This window comes from Schistocerca cancellata, chromosome 3, assembly GCF_023864275.1.
Source record: "Schistocerca cancellata isolate TAMUIC-IGC-003103 chromosome 3, iqSchCanc2.1, whole genome shotgun sequence".
Classification (NCBI taxonomy): Eukaryota; Metazoa; Arthropoda; class Insecta; order Orthoptera; family Acrididae; genus Schistocerca; species Schistocerca cancellata.
Window position 1 is genome coordinate 30,446,050 of NC_064628.1, and position 17,030 is coordinate 30,463,079.

The 17,030-nt window shown below is 42.8% G+C and overlaps 1 pseudogene; it reads right to left on the reverse strand.

The window, feature by feature from the left end:
- Nucleotides 1-15,827: 15,827 nt before the first annotated feature.
- Nucleotides 15,828-15,945, reverse strand: LOC126177793 (5S ribosomal RNA; annotated as a pseudogene).
- Nucleotides 15,946-17,030: the final 1,085 nt, after the last annotated feature.

The following is a 17,030-nucleotide window of genomic DNA, read 5'->3' on the forward strand; positions in this document are numbered from 1 at the left end:
GCACTCTAGCATCACCCTTACTCCAATTTTCATCACAACCACAGGATCTAACAGTAAACTTTCTATCTCCTTATTCATTTGCTCTGTTACATTACAAGCTTCCAACTCAGCCATGAGTAGTTGCTCCAATCCAACTAGGCATCAAATAGAACTCAGATTATGTAACTCATACGGATATGCCAATTCATGGTGCTTTTCCTCTGTGATAGAGTTCATCTATCATGGTGGCTAGCAAAAGGCAGTCTCTCGGCAACAAAATGTTTTCAACGGATGAGAAATCTGGAAGCCGTATTGGTTAGAGCGACAGTGAAACACTTGTCTCGAGCTGCGACAGGCCAGCACAGTCAACATGAGGTCTCGCTTCATCTTGTTTAAAGATGATGTCACTGAAGCCTCGAAGACAGATCACAGCCTTAAGACGACTGCTGTTCAAATTACCTCCATTTTGTGTACCTACTGGCACTCCATTCTTTCAAGCCACATGTAGGCATGTATCACGGTGGCAACTGCATTTACGATAGCGTGATAATGGAGACCTGTCTAAGGAGACATCGTGGTGTCGCTTCTATGTCTAGAGTTGTCATTGCAAGGCCTAGTGTCGGTGAATCTCTTTCTGGTGCGACGTTCAGGGAAGAAGCAAGAATAGTCGCCCTGATGACAGTGTGTGGTGCTGCAGAAGTTGTCGTAGTCGCACTGTCCGATTGGATTCTTGACTTCCTCCAAATAATCCTATTCCCTGAGGCCTGACGTACCTACAAGCCTTCAGGCCTGAGTGAATAGTGTCTCTGTCGTCCCGGGCGCTAGTCGCTTGAGGCGGTTCGAGATCCTGCGTGACGTTAAGATCTCAAACAAACGCGAGCGGAAACATTGCGGAACGATGAACAGCGGTAGCGATAGGCCACCATCATACCGCTGTCAAATTCCGACACTACACACTTAAATATGTTACCTAGACAAATTTATTCCATAAATTTCATATTTGATTACCCTACATTAACATTTTTTTGATGTTATGAATTTTTTCCATCAGTATATCAGTTTTGGATTTATTTCAAAGAAAGTAAATACAGCTCGAGAACGCCGGCCGAAGTGGCCGTGCGGTTAAAGGCGCTGCAGTCTGGAACTGCAAGACCGCTACGGTCGCAGGTTCGAATCCTGCCTCGGGCATGGATGTTTGTGATGTCCTTAGGTTAGTTAGGTTTAACTAGTTCTAAGTTCTAGGGGACTAATGACCTCAGCAGTTGAGTCCCATAGTGCTCAGAGCCATTTTGAACAGCTCGAGAACAATCACGAATACAAGAGAAAAGACAAAATTTCTTTCAAACTCTAGAGTGTATAGGAACATAATCCAGATGAAACAATTTTTAAATGGCCAATACTTTGTTACAAAATTTTATACTAAATAAAAATAGCTGTGGCCACAAAACATTGTTACTTACAAAGGCTATTACAGACGGGCAAAACCACGCTCTCAGGCCTCACATTATACCCGCAGCTGCGCCAGCTGTTTTCTGAAAACTCTGCTTAGAAGTTGGTGCAGAAAATTCTAAAACAACAGACGAACGTACATGTAATATCAAATATAATGATTTCACAAGCCCACAACCCACCTCGAGCTCGGGATTGCAACACAGCACCTGTAACAACAATTAATAAACTATTTTCAAAAATAGGGAAGATTTAATACCTAAGTTTAAATGAAATATACACGGTGTTAGATAATGGCGCTGCAGTATTAATTAGCAGTTAATTTAGTTGATAAGGCAACACATAGACACTAGCAACAATCGCCCAGTAGCAAACAATTAGAGAAAGGGTGTTGTGATAAGCTAATGAGCCAACGACTGCAAACTTAACGTCGTTAAACAAGAGTGTATTTTCCATAAACTCGCCACGCTTACGATGACTTAATAAAATGGAAATCACACAAAAGATTTAAAAGGAGCTTTACACAAATATGAAAATAAAACGCCTTTTTTGATAAGCAACCACCATATTGACATATCTAATTAACATAAGGCTAATACAGCTGAATGGTGTTAGGAGCAGGGCACAACACACTAAACAATCAAAACACAGACAATGAACAAAGTTTTAAAGAGTTACAGGTGCTCACCCATATCATATCGAAGCTAAGCTCAGTTCTGTTCATCCATATAGATTAAATTTCAATCAGCGCAAAACGCCTTCCCGGTGAGCCACCAACTAAAGCCGCTTAGCACTGATCGTATTCCACTTTTAGCGAGTCACAAAATGCCGTCGCCCAGTGCGAACTCGACCCGCTGCGACGAGGAACTTACTCCAAGCCGAGTGACGTATCCTCATGTACGCCCGTGCGCAACCGTTCAATTTCTCGGCTTCGACTGGTGCGTAGACCATCTCGTGCCCGCCGTAAACTTCGACGAAGCACTGCAATCTGCTTGATGGTAAACCATCACATTCAATTGCCCGTCCACCCTAGTGTCCAATTGCTCCCTCTTTTCTCCTATAATCCTTGTCGCTGCACGCTCGGAGAGCGATACGTCGCAAACCGGCAGCAACACTATCCACAATCGGCTACGGTCCGTCTCAACTCTTATTTTTGTTCTCCCTTACACAAGGTCGAGTAACAAGCTTGAGTATTCCCTGAATTACGCATTTCGTATTGTCCTCTGCCTTCACTATACCTATGGTTACTTCTCCTGCCTTAATTATTGCCTTCTTTATATTTCGCTACTCTTAGAAGAATGTAAAACAAAATTGAGGATCTGTTAGATGACGATCACTGTGGCTTTAAGAAAGGTAAAGGCGCCAGAAAGGCAGTTCTGACGTTGCGGTTGATAAGGGAAGCAAGACTAAAGAAAAATCACACATTCATAGGATTTTTCTACCTGGAAAAAGCTTCTGACAAGTAAAATGTTGCAAGATGTTCGAAATTATGAGAGAAACAGGGGAAAAGATGGATATATACAATATGTACAAGAACGAAGAGAGAAAAATAATAGTGGAAGAATAAGAACGAAATCCAGGGATTAGATGTGTGTAAGACAGATATGTAGTCTTTCGCCCCTACTTTTTAATCTCTACAACGAAGAATCAGTGACGCCTAACGTCCCCTTAGAAAAATTAACGAATTACTGTGCTGATAAACCTCTTACATTATTTGATTTTCAAACAGCTGAGCAGAACTGAACGTACTCAGACATTTCGCACTTTACCTATTCTGATCAACACTAAACTGACACACAATATTTTTGGCCCTACAAAAGAATGGCCCTGATTAACATTAACCTATACCTTTCACAAATCACTTACCTCACAAAAATCTTCGTTACTAGAACTACTGCAATACAGCGAGCGCCACTACTGCCAGCTAAATAAAAGATTCTAACTACTGAAGGCACTAACTACTGATAGGCATAGTTAGCAAATGAAAGATTTTAATAGAGAACAAACAATGTATTTACCTTAATAGTGTTCAAAAGTCATAGTATATATAGCAGTTCATGACATCCAGTCTTACAAATTTACTGTCTTTGATGGACACACGTCCAGATCATCCGCTCTCAAAACTTCGCCATTTCTCTCCCCAAATCCACCACTGCTGGCGGCTCACCTCCAACTGCGCAACGCTACGCGCTGTTAACAGCCAACTGCCCAACACTACACTAGCGAATATTCCAACAATGCCAAACCAGCCACAGACTGCACACAGCACAGCCAGTGATTTTCATATAGAGCGCTACGTGGCGTTACCACCATAAAAACCTCTACAGCCTACTTACAGTCTTTCGCCCCTACTTTTAATCTCTACAACGAACAATCAATGACAAATAAAAGAAAGGTTCAAGAGTGGAATTAAAATTCTAGGTGAAAGGATATCAGTGATAAGATTCGTTGACGACATTACTATTCTCGGCGAAAGTGAAAAAGAATTACCGGATCTGCTGAATGGAATAAACAGTCTATGACAGTCATCAAACCAGTCTCTGGACTGAAGACCACAATAATAACGTATTTCAGAAAAGTACACACTAATAGCATAACATTAATATCATAACCTGAATGCCTACAGAAGAAATGCACATGCAGTCGCGTGACATTTGCAGGCCAAGTACTCTGAAGTATTTTCGTGATATGATCGGACAAACAAAATAGAACGTATTCAACTGTGTCGTGTCTGAATGAAAGAAAAGCACGATTTCTGTAATCCCAATGGAGGCTCGCGAAACATACGGCGCTTGTAACTCCATTAACGGTCTGCCAATAGCCTGTTCTGACCACTAGTAAAAGAGTAATCGAATAATTTACATGAAGCACTTTCTGAATATATTTAAGTGAATTCGTAGCCAGACGACGTGCCTCATTAAACTTAATAGTGATTTCTGCACCATAGCTACTGGGAACACGAACTCGTCGACCAAATTTATCCAAACATTGTTCACATCTATACCAATCCGGACTGGCTATTTGAAAGAGCAATTTTGGCAACAAAAATAATATTGTCGACGATATTACCTTTAATATTTAAAAGAAAATTCCCGATGAAGAGAGAATATATACGAGTAAATCTACATTCCTGGAAATTGAAATAAGAACACCGTGAATTCATTGTCCCAGGAAGGGGAAACTTTATTGACACATTCCTGGGGTCAGATACATCACATGATCACACTGACAGAACCACAGGCTCATAGACACAGGCAACAGAGCATGCACAATGTCGGCACTAGTACAGTGTATATCCACCTTTCGCAGCAATGCAGGCTGCTATTCTCCCATGGAGACGATCGTAGAGATGCTGGATGTAGTCCTGTGGAACGGCTTGCCATGCCATTTCCACCTGGCGCCTCAGTTGGACCAGCGTTCGTGCTGGACGTGCAGACCGCGTGAGACGACGCTTCATCCAGTCCCAAACATGCTCAATGGGGGACAGATCCGGAGATCTTGCTGGCCAGGGTAGTTGACTTACCCCTTCTAGAGCACGTTGGGTGGCACGGGATACATGCGGACGTGCATTGTCCTGTTGGAACAGCAAGTTCCCTTGCCGGTCTACGAATGGTACAACGATGGGTTCGATGACGGTTTGGATGTACCGTGCACTATTCAGTGTCCCCTCGACGATCACCAGTGGTGTACGGCCAGTGTAGGAGATCACTCCCCACACCATGATGCCGGGTGTTGGCCCTGTGTGCCTCGGTCGTATGCAGTCCTGATTGTGGCGCTCACCTGCACGGCGCCAAACACGCATACGACCATCATTGGCACCAAGGCAGAAGCGACTCTCATCGCTGAAGACGACACGTCTCCATTCGTCCCTCCATTCACGCCTGTCGCGACACCACTGGAGGCGGGCTGCACGATGTTGGGGCGTGAGCGGAAGACGGCCTAACGGTGTGCGGGACCGTAGCCCAGCTTCATGGAGACGGTTGCGAATGGTCCTCGCCGATACCCCAGGAGCAACAGTGTCCCTAATTTGCTGGGAAGTGGCGGTGCGGTCCCCTACGGCACTGCGTAGGATCCTACGGTCTTGGCGTGCATCCGTGCGTCGCTGCGGTCCGGTCCCAGGCCGACGGGCACGTGCACCTACCGCCGACCACTGGCGACAACATCGATGTACTGTGGAGACCTCACGCCCCACGTGTTGAGCAATTCGGCGGTACGTCCACCCGGCCTCCCGCATGCCCACTATACGCCCTCGCTCAAAGTCCGTCAACTGCACATACGGTTCACGTCCACGCTGTCGCGGCATGCTACCAGTGTTAAAGATTGCGATGGAGCTCCGTATGCCACGGCAAACTGGCTGACACTGACGGCTGCGGTGCACAAATGCTGCGCAGCTAGCGCCATTCGACGGCCAACACCGCGGTTCCTGGTGTGTCCGCTGTGCCGTGCGTGTGATCATTGCTTGTACAGCCCTCTCGCAGTGTCCGAAGCAAGTATGGTGGGTCTGACAAACCGGTGTCAATGTGTTCTTTTTTCCATTTCCAGGAGTGTATCAATACAATGCTAAACGTTGAAGAAAGCGGAAACTTTCGTACAGAATTTCTAAACTCGTTGCAAGTAACGAGAACGCCGTTACACTGCTTTCGACTCAAACCTGGACCTCCGATTGCACTACTCAGAAATCTCAACACACCAACTATGCAATGGAACAAATTAACAGCTACTGAATAACATCATCTAAGCCGAACTCATGACTGGAAAGTACAAATGACACGCACCAGTTATCCCCAGAATACCTTTGATCTCTACTGAACTGCCAATCCAGTTTAAAAGACTGCAATTTCCAATTAAATTAACCAACGTTTTACAGTTATCAAAGCGTAAGGACAATCTTCAAAATATTGCGGCATAAAACTCAAACACTCCTGCATTTCTCACGGTCAACTATACAAAACATTGTACATATATAACCCGGGTAATAAAATAAAAAATGTTTATAACAGGTACTGTAAACAGCTACAATATGTTTGCAATAAAATTTGTTTACCTCTTCTACTTTAACAAGTATTGTAAATTAAATATGTTTTCAATAAAATTTTCTTCCTTTCACATTTTAAGGTGTATCCTTTTACTCCAACTACCACACAATTTCATAGCAACTTCCTGAACGAATCCGGGTACCCCAGCTAGTAAACTAATAATTATTTTGCTCCCACAGACCCCATTCCCTAAACAGTTAAAAAAAATTTGAATATCATCTCAAGTAGATACCCCACTCTTAAAATTATAGAAGGTGGTGACTTCAATCTGTCTTCAATATATAATCCTGAGCAAGTAGGCAAACTCATGACGGAAACAGCGATTTTTAGCAAAGAAAAATCACCAAACATCTGTATGTTTTCAGAAGCTGTTATTTTATTTAGACGATCTGTTTCGGCATCTCATTAATTCCATCTTCAGGTCCCTATAAACTCCATCTTTAGAAAATCAGATACGTCGATGCATGCATAATCGAAACCATCCGTACCTGAATTGGTTGGTTGGTTGTTTCGGGGAAGGAGACCAGACAGCGAGGTCATCGGTCGCATCGGATTAGGGAAGGACGGGGAAGGAAGTCGGCCGTGCCCTTTGAAAGGAACCATCCCGGCATTTGCCTGGAGCGATTTAGATAAATCACGGAAAACCTAAATCAGGATGGCCGGACGCGGGATTGAACCGTCGTCCTCCCGAATGTGAGTCCAGTGTCTAACCACTGCGAGTACCTGGATTCCGTGAAGACATGACAACAACCGGTCAGTTGTTAAACACCGTTTCCCTAGATTCCCTCATCAAAGAGAGCGAAGTAAATATTCCAGAATTCTAATCAAGAACAACTGCTGACGTGAGAAACTTAGAAGTAAGTACCCTCGGTGTCTCGAAGCAGCTTAGAGAATATAACAAAGCCAAGTCTTCCGATCTTGACAGCGTATCTGTTAGGTTCCTTTCAGAGTATGCAGATACAATAGCCCCATATTTAGCAATCTACACTCCTGGAAATTGAAATAAGAACAAAAAAATGGTTCAAATGGCTCTGAGCACTATGGGACTTAACATCTATGGTCATCAGTCCCCTAGAACTTAGAACTACTTAGACATAACTAACCTAAGGACATCACACAACACCCAGTCATCACGAGGCATAGAAGATTCTTGACCCCGCCGGGAATCGAACCCGGGAACCCGGGCTCGGGGAGCGAGAACGCGACCGCGAAAAAGATTGGAAAGCTTCAAAGGTCACACCAATACTCAGTAAAGGAAATAGGAGAAACCCGCTGAATTACAGACCTATATCACTGACGACAATATGCAGTAGGGTTTTGGAACATACAGTGTGGTCGAACATTACGAATTACCTCAAAGCTGACGATCAGTTGATACACAGTCAGCACGGATTCAGACAATATCGTTCTTGTGAAACACTGCTTGCTCCTTACTCGTACGAAACAACGAGTGATATCGCAAGGGATCTCAAATTTATTGTATTTTCCTAGATTTACAGAAGGCTTTTAACACCGTTCGCCCGGACTCTTCTAATCAAATTGTGTGCCTATGGAGTATCGCTTCGGTTATGCGACTGGATTCGTGATTTCTGTCATAAAGGTCGCAGTACCAAGTAATCGACGGGAAATCATCAAATAAGATAGAAGTAATATCAGGCGATCCCCAATGAAATGTTATAGGCCTTAACCTATTTCTAATCTACGAGAGGGAGTCAAATGAAAATTTTAAATATTTTTTAAATGTTATTTATTGTGCAGAAGTGGTACAAAGCTGTATCACATTTCAACATAATCTCCCCCACGCTCAATGCAAGTCCTCCAACGCTTACAAAGTTCATAAATTCCTTTAGAAAAAAATTCTTTTGGTAGTCCGTGCAACCGCTCATGCACCGCAATGCGTACCTCTTCATCAGAACGAAACTTTTTTCCTCCCACTGCGTCTTTGAGTGGTCCAAACATATGGAAATCACTTGGAGCAAGGTCTGGTGAGTATGGTGGATGAGGAAGACACTCAAAATGCAGGTCTGTGATTGTTGCAACTGTTGTACGGGCAGTGTGGGGCCTTGCATTGTCATGTTGCAAAAGAACACCTGCTGACAGCAATCCACGTCGCTTTGATTTGATTGCAGGCCGCAGATGATTTTTTAGGAGATAGGTGTATGATGTACTGGTGACAGTGGTCCCTCTAGGTATGTAATGCTCCAAAATTACGCCTTTTTCGTCCCAAAAGAGAGTCAGTATAACCTTCCCTGCTGATGGTTCTGTTCAGAACTTCTTTGGTTTTGGTGATGAGGAATGGCGCCATTCCTTGCTCGCTCTCTTCGTTTCCGGTTGGTGGAAGTGAACCCAGGTTCCGTCCCAGTAACGATTCTTGCAAGGAGGCCATCACCTTCTCGTTCAAAGCACCGAAGAAGTTCTTCACAAGCATCAACACGTCGTTCTCTCGTTTCAGGAGTCAGCTGCCGTGGCACTCATCTTGCAGACAAGTTGTGAAACTGGAGTGCATCATGCCCAATGTGGTGTGCTGACCCATGACTAATCTGTAAACATGCTGCAGTGTCATTCAGTGTCACTCGGTGGTTTTCCTTCAGTATGGTTTCAAGTGCTGCAATGTTCTGTGGAATCACAACTCGTTGTGCCTGACCTGGACGAGGAACATCTTCCACTGAAGTCACACCATTTGCGAACTTCCTACTCCATTCGTAGACTTGCCGCTGTGACAAGCATGCATCACCGTACTGAACCTTCATTCCTCGATGAATTTCAATAGGTTTCACTCCTTCACTACACAAAAACCGAATAACAGAACGCTGTTCTTCCCTGGTGCAAGTCGCAAGTGGGGCGGCCATCTTTATACTGATACTGCGACGGTATGTGCGCATCTGCACTATGCTGCCACCAATAGGCTATTCTGCCCGCTTTTTGTAGCACGCTTACCAACTTACAGGATAACGGGGTGAAATTTCTATTTGTTATTACAAATTTAAGGTTTTCATTTGACTCACCCTCGTGTGTAAAAGATTTAGGAGATAATCTGAGCAGCCCTCTAAGATGGTTTGCAGATGATACTGTCATTTAACTACTTGTAAAGTATCAGAAGATCAAAACCAACTGCAAGATGTCCTTGAGACGATATAGCAATTGTCTCTGGGAACTGTTTCTAACAACAAAAAAGAGTAATGGCCCAGAAACAGCCAAATATTATAAAAACTACTGTGCTACATTAAGAAAGGTTATTAAAAAGTCCAGAAGCATGTGTATCATGACTAAGATTAATACCTCCGATAACAAAATCAAAACAATTTGGAATATTATTACAAGGGAGACAGGGCAACCAACAGTACAGGATGATGGTATCACCATCAAAGCCAATGGAAACTTGATAAACAACAAGCCGGAAGTCGAAAACATTTTGAATAATCATTTTTTAAATGCTGTAGAGAAAATAGGATCTAAATGTTCATTAGAAGAAGCAAGGCAGTTAATGGAAAAGGCCTTACCCACACCACCTCTCCTTCTGAAACTAGGAAGATAATAAACTCTCTCAAGAATAAAAGCTCACATGGAATTGACGGCATTTCCAGCAGGATAATGAAAGCTTGTTCCCAAAAAATAAATGGGATTCTTAGCCACATATGTAATAGCTCTCTGAAGCAGGGTATTTTCCTGGATAGACTGAAGTATGTCGTTGTTAAACCACTGCATAAAAAGGGGGATACGTCTGATGTCAACAACTACCGCCCAATCTCTCTTCTGACTGCCTTATCTAAAATTCTTGCAAAAATAATGTATTGTAGAGTAGCTCCAGACCTTCGTAAAAATAAAGTTTTAACAAAATGTCAGCTTGGTTTCCAGAAGGATGTTTTAACGGAAAATGCTATATATACTTTCACTAATGAAATATTAAATGCTCTGAGTAACCGGAAGTCACCCGTTGGGATTTTTTGTGATCTATCAAAGGCTTTTGATTGTGTAAATCATGAAATACTTCTAGATAAGCTCAAGTACTGTTGTATGAATGGGACAGTGCTCAAATGGTTTAAATCATACCTAACTGGAAGCAAAAAAAATCATCATTGAGTAAAAGAGTGTTCATTTCACAAAAGCGTCTAATCAGAATAATTGCTGGAGCTCATCCAAGATCATCCTGCAGACACTTATTTAAAGAGCTAGAGATCTTCACTGTAGCCTCACAATATATATATTCACTTATAAAATTTGTTATTAACAATGCGAACGAATTCAAAAGTAATAGCAGTGTACATGGCTACAACTCTAGGAGAAAGGATTATCTTCACTACTCGGGTTAAATCTAACTTTGGCTCAGAAGGGGGTAAATTATGCTGCCACAAAAGTCTTTGGTCACTTACCTAATAGCGCCAAAAGTCTGACAGATAGCCAAATAGCATTTAAAAGGAAATTAAAAGAATTTCTTAATGGCAACTCCTTCTACTCATTAGATGAATTTTTGGATACAGTAAGTGGGTATTTTCCCCAAACCCCACAAAAAAATATTAAAAATATTAAGTGACATGTAACATTTTGTGTAATGTAATATCTTGTATAGACACCTTTTATTAACCTGACACGTTTCACATCATTACGAAGTGTCGTATTCATGATCTATGGAAAAAGTACTAATCTAATCTGAATAATGAAAAGTGCGAGGTCATCCACATGTATAGAAAAGTAAATCCGTTAAATTTCGGTTACGCGATAAATCACAGAAATTTAAAGGTTGTCAGTTCAACTAAATACCTAGGAAGTACAATCATTAACAACTTAAATTGTAGTGAAGGTAAATCACAGACTGCGTTTTATTGCCAGAAAATTTACAGTATGCAATAGATCTACGAAAGCGACTGCTTACATCTCGCTAGTTCGTTCTCTGTTAGACTGTTATTGTGCTGTTTGGGATCCTTACCAGACAGGATTCACGGAGGGCATTGAAGAAATCCAAAGAAGCGCAGTCAGTTATGTATTATTACGAAATAGGGCAGAAATTGTCACGAATGTAACATAAGGGTTGGGGTGGCAGTCGTAAAACAAAGGTCTTTTGCGTTGCGGCGAGACCTTTCCACGAAATTTCTATCACCATCTTTCTCCTCTGAATGTGAACAAATTTTACTTTCGCCAACTTAGATACGGATAAACGAACATCATAATAAAAGAAGAGAAATCAGAGCTCGTACAGAAAGATTTAAATGATCATTTTTCCCACGCGCTGTTAGAAATAGTCTAAATGAGGTTCGCAGAACCCTCCGCCAAGCACTCAATTGTGAACTGGAGTGTACTCATGTAGATGTAGACCTGCAGTGGACGTACTACACAAGCTACTGAGCTTACTCATTTAAAAATCTCGAGCGCACGTAGGCTTCTATTTTTAAGGAAAGCAGATTTTCTCCGCTCTTTAATTAGGCCTGAAAACTGAGGAGCTCTAACGCCGTAAAGGGAATCCCTCCGCCAGCGCTTAGCAGCAGCCCGCTGAACAGACGGCGCCGCCAGTTTCGGCCCTCCCCTTTATGCCTAATGAAATGCCTCGTAACAAACAATTCCCAAGCAGCGGAAATCCCGTCGGGTAATACAGGCTACGTTCCACCACCGCAAACGCGCCTGCTAATGCAGAAATAATTGAAATGAACGTCCAATGCTCTACTGCGTTCCTGAATTCTCGAAATTCCAATAAATACATAGTTGAAGTCTCGTGAATGCCACGAAAGATTATGCGCTCACGTAACCAAACACGTTTTACTAAATTAGTATAATTAGGAATGCCGCCAGGAGTTTGTAGATGGATTTACAGGGTGTTTCAAAAATGACCGGTATATTTGAAACGGCAATAAAAACTAAACGAGCAGCGATAGCAATACACCGTTTGTTGCAATATGCTTGGGACAACAGTACATTTTCAGGCGGACAAACTTTCGAAATTACAGTAGTTACAATTTTCAACAACAGATGCCGCTGCAAGTGATGTGAAAGATATAGACGACAACGCAGTCTGTGGGTGCGCCATTCTGTACGTCGTCTTTCTGCTGTAAGCGTGTGCTGTTCACAACGTGCAAGTGTGCTGTAGACAACATGGTTTATTCCTTAGAACAGAGGATTTTTCTGGTGTTGGAATTCCACCACCTAGAACACAGTGTTGTTGCAACAAGACGAAGTTTTCAACGGAGGTTTAATGTAACCAAAGGACCGAAAAGCGATACAATAAAGGATCTATTTGAAAAATTTCAACGGACTGGGAACGTGACGGATGAACGTGCTGGAAAGGTAGGGCGACCGCGTACGCCAACCACAGAGGGCAACGCGCAGCTAGTGCAGCAGGTGATCCGACAGCGGCCTCGGGTTTCCGTTCGCCGTGTTGCAGCTGCGGTCCAAATGACGCCAACGTCCACATATCGTCTCGTGCGCCAGAGTTTACACCTCTATCCGTACAAAATTCAAATGCGGCAACCCCTCAGCGCCGCTACCATTGCTGCACGAGAGACATTCGCTAACGATATAGTGCACAGGATTGATGACGGCGATATGCATGTGGGCAGCATTTGGTTTACTGACGAAGCTTATTTTTACCTGGATGGCTTCGTCAATAAACAGAACTGGCGCATATGGGGAACCGAAAAGCCCCATGTTGCAGTCCCATCGTCCCTGCATCCTCAAAAAGTACTGGTCTGGGCCGCCATTTCTTCCAAAGGAATCATTGGCCCATTTTTCAGATCCGAAACGATTACTGCATCACGCTATCTGGACATTCTTCGTGAATTTCTGGCGGTACAAACTGCCTTAGACGACACTGCGAACACCTCGTGGTTTATGCAAGATGGTGCCCGGCCACATCGCACGGCCGACGTCTTTAATTTCCTGAATGAATATTTCGATGATCATGTGATAGCTTTGGGCTATCCGAAACATACAGGAGGCGGCGTGGATTGGCCTCCCTATTCGCCAGACATGAACCCCTGTGACTTCTTTCTGTGGGGACACTTGAAAGACCAGGTGTACCGCCAGAATCCAGAAACAATTGAACAGCTGAAGCAGTACATCTCATCTGCATGTGAAGCCATTCCGCCAGACACGTTTTCAAAGGTTTCGGGTAATTTCATTCAGAGACTACGCCATATTATTGCTACGCACGGTGGATATGTGGAAAATATCGTACTATAGAGTTTCCCAGACCGCAGCGCCATCTGTTGTTGAAAATTGTAACTACTGTAATTTCGAAAGTTTGTCTGCCTGAAAATGTACTGTTGTCCCAAGCATATTGCAACAAACGGTGTATTTCTATCGCTGCTCGTTTAGTTTTTATTGCCGTTTCAAATATACCGGTCATTTTTGAAACACCTTGTAGTACAACTATGTACGTTACGAATTTTAGGAAATGAGGAAATTACTAATCAAAGAAGCAGATGAGTGTTGATAACATAAAAAGAGTCATATCATTGGTAACTATGTGATCTAGGGGAGTTCATCATACGCTTGATATGAATGGTTTCTGTTTCCGTACTATCTGACACCTTTGACGGTAAGTGGAACGGTCTACCCGACGGGAGGCCCTAGCCACACGACATTTCATTTCATTTCATTTCATTATAGTCGCCCTCGAGAAAGCAAATTGCACAAGGTCGCCGCTGACCTTGCAGTGTTGCCGCATCAGGTGCCAGCTAGTTTGTCGCCACAGTTCGCTCTTTGTGTGTTTTGTTACGCTTTAGTCCGTGACCTCGTTTTGCTTTACATATACACTGACAGAAACAAACTGCAACACCGAAAAATGATGTAGAATAGTGGAATTACCGGTATACATTTATCTACGTTGAACATATGTGAGTGATTTTGTTTCCAGTGGACCCGCAGCTCGATATAAGTCGTGTAAAGACATTACGAATTAAGTCCAAAAAGCTGCTTCTATTTTTGAGATGTTTATTTAATCACGACAGGCATGTTTCGGCACTACTGTCATCATCAGGCGATCTGAAAGTAATGGTTTTATTATATACTATTTTCTAGGGAAGACGGTAGCGTACTTCTCATACATGAGATTGACAACCATACATTTATAGAATTCTTAACTTACCTATAACATCGCTTGTTAGTCACCTAAGCGTTTTTCTTACGTCTTTTAAAGTTATTTTATGATGTAGCTTTCATAGGCTATATTTGTTGGAAATTATAGCCTGAATTTTATTTGTTGTGTGTGACAATTTTTTTGTTTGACGTTTAACCAACGATGTTATAAGTTTACATCAGAGCACTTACTTACCGATTTCCCTTAGTTACCGTATTTATTTTTATGTGTGAATGTGTTGAAACGACCCCTTAGAACAATTATACATGACTGTGCTTAAACTGACACACAATATTTTTAGCGCAACGCAATCTGACTTTCAAAAATCCCTACAAAAGAATGGCCTTGACTAACATTAACCTATACCTTTCACAAATCCCTTACCTCACAAAAATCTTCGTTACCCAAGCTACAGCAATACAGCGAGCGCCACTACTGCCAGCTAAATAACAGATTCAAACTACGGAAGGCACTAACTACTAGTAGGCATAGTTAGCAAATGAAAGATTTTAGTAGAGAACAAACAATGTATTTACCTTAATAGTCATCAAAAGTCATAATATATACAGCAGTTCATGACATCCATTTTTACAAACTTTCAAAACTCCGCCATCTCTCTCCCCACATCCACCACTGCTGGCGGCTCACCTCCAACTGCGCAATGCTAGGCGCTGTTCACATCCAGCTGCCGCTGCCCAACACTACAATGGCAGACAACAATGCAAACTAGCCACAGACTGCACACAGCACAGCCAGTGATTTTCATACAGAGAGCGCTACGTGGCGGCGGCGTTACCAATAGCCTACTTACAGTGTGACTGGTTTGGCTTAGCTTATGTCTTTGATTGTTTATCCATTTTCATGATCGATGATTAGAATAAAGTTTTCTATATAGTGTTTCTGTTTTAGATCTAATTGCTCGTTGAGTATTTGTTGTGGATATTTGTGTGCATGTGTGTAGATTTCGACCTCTTCCAGAATATTTAGTAAGCGACCTTTAGGTGTTATATGCAAAATTTGGATTACATTGCAAGATGACAGGTTCATGAAAGCTTGAGATGAGCCATTGCAAATGCGAAAGAATAAAAACCTCCTCCCGAACAGGCCGTGAAGACCCAACGGTACCTACCGGCCGCGTTGTCATCCTTTGCCCACAGGCGTCACCGGATGCGTATGTGGAGGGGCATGTGGATGGCACACCGCTCTCCCGGCCATATGTCATTTTCCGAGACCCGAGCCGCTACTTCTCAATCGAGTAGCTCCTCAGTTTGCCTCACAATGGCTGAGTGCACTCAGCTTGCCAACAACGCTCGGCAGACCGAATGGTCACCCGTCCAAGTGCTCGCCCAGTCCGACAGCGCTTAACTTCGGTGATCTGACGGGAACCGGAGTTACCACTATGGCAAGGCCGTTGGCGCAAATGCGAAAGGCTGGTACATTCGTAACCGGCTTAATCGCCAGAGTGTTGAATGCAAGCACGGGGGCATGTCTGTTGTATTTGGTCGGTCAATATAGGGATGGATAAGAGCTCCGATGGAAACCCAGTTCTAAGCAAAGAAGGGAAAGCAGAAAGGTTGAAGGAGTATATAGAGGGTCTATACAAGGGCGATGTTCTTGAGCACAATATCATAGAAATGGAAGAAAATGTAGATGAAGATGAAATAGGAGATATGATACTGCTTGAAGAGTTTGACAGAGTACTGAAAGATCTAAGTCGAAACATGGCCCCGGGACTAGACAACATTCCATTAGAACTATTGATAGCCTTGGGAGAGCCAGGCCTAACAAAACTCTACCATCTCGTGAGCTAGATGTATGAGACAGGTGAAATACGCTCAGACTTCAAGAAAAATATAATACTTCCAATCCCAAAGAAAGGAGGTATTGACAGATGTGAAAATTACCGAACTATCAGTTTAATAAGCCACGGCTGCAAAATATTAACACGAATACTGTACAGACGAATGGAAAATGCCGACCTCGGGGAAGATCAGTTTGGATTACGTAAAAATGTTGGAAAACGTGAGGCAATACTGACCCTAAGACTTATCTTAGAAAATAGATTAAGGAAAGGCAAACCTACATTTCTGGCATTTGTAGACTTAGAGAAAGTTTTTGACAATGTTGACTGGAAGACTCTCTTTCAAATTCTAAAGGTGGCAGGGGTAAAATACAGGGAACGAAAGGCTATTTACAATTTGTACAGAAACCAGATGGCAGTTATAAGAGTCGAGGGACATGAAACGCAAGAAATGGTTGGGAAGGGAGTGAGACAGGGTTGTAGCCTATCCCCGATGTTATTCAATCTGTATATTGAGCAAGCAGTAAAGGAAACAAAAGAAAAATTCGGAGTAGGAATTAAAATCCATGGAGAAGAAATAAAAACTTTGAGGTTTTCCGATGACATTGTAATTCTCTCAGGACCTGGAAGAACAGCTGAACGGAATGAACAGTGTCTTGAAAGGAGGATATAAGCTGAACATCAACAAAAGCAAAACGAG